We start from the raw sequence: 10129 nt of genomic DNA, 5'->3' as shown, positions 1-10129 counted from the left end.
TTTGGAGCAATATGTTGGACATTAGCATGCCTAGTCATGAAACTCTTCCAGAAGCTTGGGCGCTTTGGGGATTCTTGGGGGTATTGGGCACTGAGAGGAGACAAGATGGGTTCAGAGTTGAGACACTAGGGCTAACTGCTTTGGGCTTGCTTCAGAATGTAGGACTTCAGGGAGGAAAGTTGAATCCAAACCACCCAACACTTAATTTTTTCCCTGTATTTCCTCTGCTTCAGTCTTGTCCATCTTTAATCTATTTTTACATAGCTTTCAGAGTTACTCTTATTAAAAACAAACCTAGTCGTGTGATTTTCCTGCTTCCATTTTGTAGATAACTTCTCATTGGACTAAATAAATCACTTTAGGGGTTCCTGGGTGGCTCAGTCATTAAGTATCTGCCTTTGGCTCAGGTCATGATCCCAGGGCTCTGGGATCGAGCCCTGCATTGGGCTCCCTGCTTGGCTGGAAGCCTGCTTCTCCTTCTCCCACTCCCCCTGTTTTGTTCTTGCTTTCGCTGTCTCTCCCTCTGACAAATAAATACATAAAATCTTTAAAAAAAAAAAAAGCCATTTCAATGTGAACAGTTCAGTGACATTCAGCACATTCACAGTGTTTTACAACCATCACCTCCTTCCAGTTCCAAAGCTCTTTCCTTTCCTAAAAGACAACCCCATATGCGTGCAGCAGTCACACTACTCAGCTCCTGGCAACTGCTCATCTGCTCTCTATCTCCATAGATATACCTAATCTGGATATTTCATATGAATGAAAGCGTATACTCTGTAACATTTTGTATCTAGCTTCTTTCACTTGGCATAGTGTTTGCAAGGTTTGTCCACATCATAGCACATATCAGCACTTCTTTTCTTGCCGTGGCTGAATAATATTCCATTGTATGGATATATCACATTTTGTTTAGCCCTTTATCCCTTAATGGGTATTTGGGTTACTTCCACCTTTTGGCTATTAGGCACCTTCTGTCTTTATCCATTCTGCACTTTCCCATTCTAACTTGGAGTTACCAAAGTGAGCCAAATTCTGGAAGAATCTGGGAGGTCATGAATGCTATCTCTGAACAGACCTCAAAACTTTAATGCTTATCTATGTATTTCCAGGCCGATAACCTTTCTGTAAAAGCCAAACTAAAGACTGGGGGCTCAAGAATAACTTCTGTGTACACTTGATTCTTATCATAAAAATAGAAAGGCTACTTTAATAGACTCTCACATGCCCATCACCCAGCTTCAACAATTAACATCTGCTGCTTCTCTTTTATTACCCTGCCATCCCTTTTTAAACATTTGCTTATTTGTTTTTTATTGGTTCTTATTTATTTGTTGCTGAGATATTTTCACAGCTAATTCTAGCCCTACTATCATCTCACTTGAACACATTTCAATAGGCATATCTAACTTTCCTTTTTTAACGTAACCACAGTATTATCAGGCTCCCCAACCCAACAGTTTGTCAGTATCGTCAATTTGTGTTCCATTTTCCTCATTGCCTCAAATGTGCCTTTTTAAATACTTGTTTTGTTCAATTCAGAATCCAAACAAGGTTCTCTGAATTTCGCCTATGGTTAAATATGCTCTTATATCTCTTTTGTTGTGTGATTATTTCCCTTCTTTGTTTGGTGCATTTATTATAGAAATTGAGAATTGGGTGTTCTGTCTTGAGGAATTAATGAATTTGTCTGGTTATATCTTTTGGGTGTCCTTGAATATGTTCCTCCATCCCCCAGAAATCAGTAGTTGGATCTAGAAGCTTGGTTACATTTAGTCAATTTGGAGAGAGTATTTGTATACGTTGAACAGTGTATCCCATTTTCCTTAATATTAACATTGATCAATGCTTCTGTGTTGTGGTAGGCTGAAAATTTTTTTTCTAAAAAGTATCTATGTCTTCACATCCTCGCCAACATTTGTTGTTTCCTGTTTTGTTAATTTTTGCCATTCTATCTAATGTAAGGTGGTATCTCATTGTGGTTTTGATTTGTATTTCCCTGATGGCTAGTGATGTTGAACATTTTTTCATGTGTCTATTAGCCATTTGTATGTCTTTTTTGAAGAAGTGTCTGAACCCTACATCAAAAACTAATGATGAACCATTCAGTGGCTAACTGAACATAAAAAAAAAAAAAAATCTATGTCTTAATCCCTGCAACCTATGGATATTATCTTATATGGTGCACGTGCACACTCATGCACACACACACACACACATACACATACACAAAGAGGGGGTTTCATTTTTGTTGTTGTTGTAGTTAAGTTTTTTATTTAATTATTTTATTAATGTATAATGTATTATTTACCCCAAGGGTACAGGTCTGTGAATCATTAGGCTTACACATTTCACAGCACTCATACCCTCCCCAGTGTCCATAACCTAACCACACTATCCCTCCCCCCCACCTCCCAGCAACCCTCAGTTTGTTTTGTGAGATTAAGAGTCTCTTATGGTTTATCACCCTCCCGATCCCATCTTGTTTCACTTTTTCCCTCCCTACCCCCCAAACCCCCTGCCCTGCCTCTCAAATTCCTCATATCAGAGAGATAATATGATAATTGTCTTTCTCTGACTGACTTCTTTTGCTCAGCATAATACCGTCTAGTTCCGTCCATGTCATTGCAAATGGCAAGATTTCATTTCTTTTGATGGCTGCATAGTATTCCATTGTATATATATACCACATCTTCTTTATCCATTCATCTGTTGATGGACATCTAGGTTCTTTCCGCAGTTTGGCTATTGTGGACATTGCTGCTATAAACATTCGGGTGCACATGCCCCTTCAGATCACTACCTTTGTATCTTTAGGGCAAATACCCAGTAGTGCGATTCCTGGGTCGTAGAGCAGTTCTATTTTCAACTTTTTGAGGAACCTCCATGCTGTTTTCCAGAGTGGCTGCACCACCTTGCATTCCCACGAGCAGTGTAGGAGGGTTCCCCTTTCTCCACATCCTCGCCAACATCTGTCATTTCCTGACTTGTTAATTTTAGCCATTCTGACTGGTGTGAGGTAGTATCTCATCAAAGAGGGGGTTTCTTTGCAGATATGACCCATTAAGAATCTTGACATAGGTATATAATCCTGGCTTATATGCTTGGGATCCCAATGCAATCATGTGTTTTATAAGAAGGAAGAAATGTGACTAAAGAGGCAGAGATTAAAGTGACACAACCACACACCAAGGAGTGCCAGCAGCCACCAGACCCCTGGATAGCTCAGCTGTTAAGCATCTGCCTTTGGCTCAGGTCATGATCCCAGGGTCCAGGGACTGAGTCCCACATCGAGCTCTCTGCTCAGGGAGGAGCCTGCTTCTCCCACTGCCTGCTGTTCCCCTCCTTGTGTGTGCTCTCTCTTTCTCTCTCTCTGGCAAATAAATAAATAATAAAATCTTTTTAAAAAATAAGAAGCAAGAAGCAAATTTTCCCCTCGAGCCTCCAGAGAGAGCATAATGCTGCCAACACTTTTCTTTCTTTTTTTTTTTAAAGAATTTATTTATTTATTTGACGGACAGAGATCACAAGTAGGCAGAGAGGCAGGTGGGGGCGCGGGTGGGGGGGAAGCAGGCTTCCCGCTGAGCAGAGAGCCCGATGCGGGGCTCTATTCCAGGACCCTGAGACCATGACCTGAGCTGAAGGTAGAGGCTTTAACCCACGGAGCCACTCAGGCGCCCCTGCTGCCAACACTTTAACTTCCATTCAGTGAAACTGATTTTGGACTCCTGACCTCCAGAACAGGGAGAGAAGTCCCTGTTCTAGTCCAAGTAGGGAAAGGCAGGAGAGAATACTATAAACTTAGGTTTTCATATATTTGATGTTTCCATTCATTGCAGTAATTATTATTTATGATCCTCAAACTGTCCCATCTCCAAGTCAGGGTAGCCCTTCCAGCTTTTTAAAAGCTAAAATAACCCTGGCAACCAAGGAAAGATGGGAGTACCCACATTTGAAGGGTAACAGCTGGTCCTCCAACGTGGGCCCCCATCCTGGTCTCCTGCGTGTGGGTCACACACACACACTCCAAAAATTTCTTTTTCAAAACATTGGCAAAAAATGAAGAACTGTGAGGACTTAATAAATCTAACATCTCCATCTCTTAATATAGTAACTCTCAACCCTTACTGCACAGCAGGATCACCTGAGAAACTTTTGAAAAATACTCTTTCTTGGTCTCCACCCCCAGAGGTGCTGATTCCCTCCCCTGGGGAAGGGGAGGAGATTCACAGTTTGTAAATTGACTATGAATTTACAGGTGATACCAGTGTGTAATCAGGACTGAGAACCCCCATCTAACTTATCTATCATACCTCTGAGATGGGTTTTTCACAAAATAAGCCCTGGTTTTCTGTCTTCTGCAACTAAGAATCTCTAATGTTGACACACAGGTTGAAAACCTGCTCAACATCAATGTGTTTTCATGCCTTTTGATCCAAGAAGATTCTCTTATTAAACACATCACCAGAACTGAATTTAAAAATCAAAAATTAGGGGCACCTGGGTGGCTCAGTTTTTTGGGTGTCTGACTTTGGCTCATGTCGTGATCCCGGGGTTCTAAGATTGAGCCCCTCATCAGACTCCCTGCTCAACGGGGAGCTGGCTTTTCTCTCCTTCTGCCCCTCCTCCTTGCATGTTCTCTCTCTCTCTCTCTCTCTCTCTCAAATATTAAAAAAAAAAAAAAAATTACCATCCTAGCCACTTATGCCTCTGTTTGGTAGTTTAAGTCCACATTTGGCCTTTTTTTCTTCGTTTTACCTTCTTCCTCCAGAATTTATCACCTTATGACATCTTTTACAGGGAAACCTCAGTTGTAAGGGGCTGTGTCATGTTGACCTTCGTAGTCTTACTTTCCCATACAGAGCAAAGATTTAAACATAACTGACGTTTAGTGAAGTTTTGATTGGTGCAAGAAAATTACCAGAATAAATCTGTTTTCTCTTTCACATTCCCCCCGCCGCTTTCCCCAGCAACCAATCCTATTGAATTCTATTGGATAAATGAAGAATTCTTAAAATTTCCTTGCTCTTTGTCTATATAAGGTATAGATAATTATTCATTTTGTTTGAATTTTGCAGTAAGGGAATCTGGGCAAAAGGATACAAATTTTACAAAGACACGTGAAATTTAATATGTGTTTCAACTTGTGAAAGTTTCTCTTTTTGCATATATCTAGTGATAATAAAGGTAAACAGGTGTTTGAAAACATACTGTCATGAAGTACCAACCTGGCAGAAAACCTGTAGCATTTATAATGAGAACACAATCCAATTGAATTTGTAATTAGCACTTTTGAAATGTGCTCATTATTATTGTTATTATTAGCCACAAAACTATGCAGCTTTGGCTCACACCCATTGGAATTTTAGGGTGTGAATCTAGCCAAAAGCAGTCAGTATAGAACCCAATAAAAGAAATATGTTGCAGATTTTATAGAAGCAATTTTAAGTTAAATATCCAACCAGGACTATCAATTAGGGAAACATTATTTACTGTTCTGGATCAAAGAAAATGTTCATTTTTGAAGATGAAGATCTTTATGAAAAATATCCTAATGATTTGAGGAAAATGAATACATTCATGAATGGACTATATTTGAGAAGTAATCATGGAAAAAAAAAAAGGAATAATCATATCCCAATGGAGCAGACAGAATTTCAGAATATAGGGGCCTGTCTTCAGTGAGCGTCCAGAGGAAGACACATATGCAAATACCCTACAATGCTTAACAGAACTGTGACCAATTTATTCCTAGTGGCTCTCATAGGAAAAGTGACTGAATGCCCAAGAAACTTGCACTTTACTCACTAAAAGTTATTGAGTTACCGTGGAGCAATGTATTTGCTGCTATTGGAGAAATATGGATGATTTATTAAACTGGATACATGTGAATGGGAGGGGACCTAGGGGACAATCATCAGTGAGTCAAAGCAACGATCATGGGCTCAGTACCAATTGCAAAGGGTGTTGCCAAGGAAAAGTAATCAGGTAAGGGCCAGGCTAGTCAAAAAGGGGAGATTTCTGAGGAAGATTCATCTTGATTCAGATTCTGAATGACACTTTGGCCTGATTAGTGGCCAGCTTAGCAGATGCCTTTCCAGTAAGAGGACTGACTTGGGCTTGGTATCATTTGAGCCTTGTGGAGAGATGGCCAACGTACTTATTTGATTAGAGCAGAAGAATTTACCTGGTACCATGCATGGCACATAGTCAGTAAGTGTTTATAGGAGCTCAACAAGTGTAAATATTCAAAAGGTTTTTGAAGGTGCTCAATAAATATTTGAGAATCAATGAATCTTTACTTTCCTGTTTTCCCAGGAGGGCATATAAGTAACACATTAAGGGAATCTGACTCAACACTTAACAATGATTTAATTCAGTTCTGGACAGGACATGCCCATTCGATTCAGTCTTCATGAACTTTATATCAGTCCAACTCTTCATTTGTATTACCTCCTTGCCTATCACTTTGTGTGATCCTTGGTTTGGTCAGCATAGACAGAACACATATTGAATTCACCTGTGTGACTGTAATTCTAGATGTAGAGATGACAATGCCATTTTCAAAGAAAACAAAATAAGCATATAGGGAGGCCCTCTTGCCTTTCAGGTAATCTCCTACTTCAGTCTCAGGGTGGGCTCTTGGTTGCCATATTTCTGTAGAATGACCCTGTCCCTCACCCCAGCCCACTATACTGTTCTTTTTCCCCCTCAGTAAACAGTTATTGGACTCCTTCTATTTGCCAAGTCCATTCCTAGAAAATAAGACCATGGAAGTCTCAAGGATCTGTTTTAAGAGGTGAGTCAGGGGAGCAAAGCGACAGCTACAAAACAGTGTGATGATTTCGGTGAGTGACTTGCTAGGGCAGACCACTCCCTAGAGGTTCTGATTTTATGATTCTGATGTGGGACAGGCCACTGATATTTAACCTCCAATGCAGGTCCTCCGAATGTGTAGTCAAAGTGGAGAATCACCATGGTTCTCAAATCATGGTCCTTGGACCAGCAGCATTAGCATTTCTTGATGACTTGTTAGAAATGCAAATTTTCGGACCCTACCCCAGACCTACTGAATAAGAAACTCTGGCAGGATACAGGGAGAGGGCAATGGTATATTTTAAGAAGTCTTGCAGATGATTATGATGCATACTCAAGTTTGAAGACTACTGAGCTAGAGGAATACAGATTGACTCTGTGTCAAGGTATTGGGCAAATCTACTAGCACCCTCTCTGACCCCTTTTCCTCTAGTGAACTCCTGTCATGTTCTTTACTACTCCAGTAGTCTCTTCTGAGTATACTCTATTAACCAATTTCTTGTGTTCCTTCTTCTTATTTTTTTCCATACCTTGTATGTTCAGGGGCCTGAGGATGACAACTTAATTCAACCCCAATTCAACAACTGTCCATGTGTGAACACAACCTTGTCATAAACAATATATGGGATTTAAAAAAAAAAAAAAAAGTATATGACCTCGTTCTTAAAAGAGGCAGGAGTCGGAACCCAGAGCGTTACAACAGACAATATAGTTGCTTGCATAGGCACTGCATGCTTCGGGAGGTCAAGGGACTAATGAGAATTATATAGGAAACATGCTAAGAAAAATCCTAGAGAGCTTCATGGACCAAGGCTTTAATGCATGAGTAGAATTCAGATAAGTGGGAAGACAGAGGGGACGTGAAGAGCAAAGGAGCTCTTTATGAGTACCAATGAAGACGTTAGCCTGACCAGGTGCAGAGTGGAGAGGAACATCAACTTTCCCTCCTGATTCAGAACTCTGAAATATTGGGTATCTCAACTGACACCCCAAAATACAAGTTAAAAAGGCAAACTTCCACTTTCCTTAATAGAAATCTGACTTCAGGCAAGTTGGCTTTCAGTGGTTAGCTGAGCTGGCTACTTTAGCTCTAAGAGCCGCAATAGGAGAGCTTGGGAATCCAGCTGAGTTGGCTTAGAACAATCTATTAGACCTGAGACTTGACCTCTCTGAGCTTTAGTTTCCTCCTCTAGACAGTAAGGATAATGAATTTTCCCCAAGCTGGTTCCAAGCTCCCAAATGTTCAATGGCAAGCACTGTGGTAGGACATCTCCTGGTGGATCCACGGACATTACGGTCCCTCTTAGCCTCCTTTGACCTAACTGGAATCAATTATCGCCTTGGCTCAGAAGGGCTGCAGTGGTGGTGAAGAGTGAAAGCTGGGAGTTCAGAGGGCTGAGTTGGATCCCAGCCTACCACTAAAACATTGTGTAACCTTGGCCACAGAGTGGAGCCTCTTGAAACATCAATTCCCTCTTCGTATAATCTGGAGTAATGATACTATATACCTCCTGGGATTATTGTGAAGGTTTAATGAGGTCATGTTGGTAAAGCGGCTAGTGCAGTGCCTGGTACACAAGAAGGTTAGCAATTATTAATGACGGAAAGTCTGTCTGGTCATGAGATAGGGTATCGGTGGAGACTGATGATCTCTGAAGGGCTTTTGTGTCTCTCCAGTAAGGAGAGATGCACACTGGGGGAGTGGGTCACCTTCTTCCCCTCTGCTTTCTGAGCCCCTTGTAGGGCACCCCTCCCTCAGACCCCCCACTCATAGCTATGCACTGTTTTTTATTTGTTTGTTTGTTTGTTTTTTCAGACCAGCAGTCAATTATTGAATCAATTTTAGCTATGCTGCTCAGGGTACACAATGGCTGACCTGGGAATATCTTTTTCAGTAAAATTAATGCTTGCAAAGGGTCCAGGCCTGCCTGTAAGCCAATACTTAAATTCTCTTCCCAATACCGAGGTATGTGGGCAATGGTCAGTTGTCAAAAGACAAATGTTCTCTCATCTCCAGTGTGCCCACTCTCTCCACGCACACCCAAACATCTCCTACAACTCCAATCCTCGTTTCCATTATATCCAAGTGGAAAAATCCAATCCAGGGGTAACATTTTACAGCTGATTTACAAATCCTTTAAAAGTGCCAAATTTAGCTCTGACATTCTTCCTTATGCACCATAAAAATAAATGCATTGAGAAGCCTTTGGGGTCCTTGCTCCGCTGAAGCACTTCCTTTTTATATTTTTTTGCTTCTCATTTTACCTCTTATTACTTCACATGAAGCTGCAGCTCTTGGGACGACCGCACACCCACTGTAAACCCCTATTATTGATCATGTACTTACATGGTTGGCAGCATTTTATGTAAGAGGAATAAATGATATAGTTGTTTCTATCCATTAAACTATACTGTTATCAAGGGATTGAAAAACTGCCCTGAACATGGCAATTATTTTGGAGGTTCTGTAATGTTTAAATATAATTGCCTAGTAGTCCTTTATTTACTATGTGGTGGCAAAGTCTAGCTGGCTTCGTGTTTGCACATTATAAAATGTAAGGACGTTTAGCACGTTTTAATTCTCTGTTGTCTCCCTTCTCTCCCTGGCCCTTCCCTCTCCCTAATGCTCCGCCTCCCCCCGCCCCCCACCCCCGGACATTTTGATATGTGGCTTCTAGAGACTTCCCAAGTGCTGTGATTTTTTTCGTATTAACTCATCCTTGGAGATCAGTAACTTCCTATTTAGTATGAAGCGGGGCTTCCCGGGCTCTGGCCGTGTGGGAAGGAGAACCGGGATCTCTGAGGCACAGAAGACTTCGCATGATTAGTAGAGCCCTGAGAGCTGGGGAGACGTGCCTAGTGAGCGAACGCCCCAGCCTAGAGGAAGCTTAATTATAGTCAAGGGAGACTATTCCTTCCTCAGCAGCAGCTGCCCCTGCCCACGTGCACGCACACACGTGTGCACACACGTGCACACACGCAAGCACACGCAAGCACACACACAGCCTCACGTGCCATCCCTAAGTTGAGTTCTTTTTGGAAGTGCCCACGTTCCTCTCACTCCACACCTGCCCCCCACCCCCATGACAGGAAGGCCCCTACCACCTTCAGCTCCCCAAACAAGCCTATTCTGACTTTGCTTAAATTTTTTTAAGCCATTGCTGGAGAAAGCCTTGCAACTTTTAAAGACCAAATATAACAAAATGATCCAAATAAAATAACCGAGAGGTAGCTGAACATGAGGCTGGGAGCTGTTTCTACTTTTTATTGTAGTATAACAGAGGCTGAGATTTTTTAAATGTTTTTCTGTTTC

Source organism: Martes martes (assembly GCF_963455335.1).
Source record: "Martes martes genome assembly, chromosome: 13".
Taxonomy (NCBI): domain Eukaryota; kingdom Metazoa; phylum Chordata; class Mammalia; order Carnivora; family Mustelidae; genus Martes; species Martes martes.
This window is presented reverse-complemented; position numbering follows the sequence as displayed.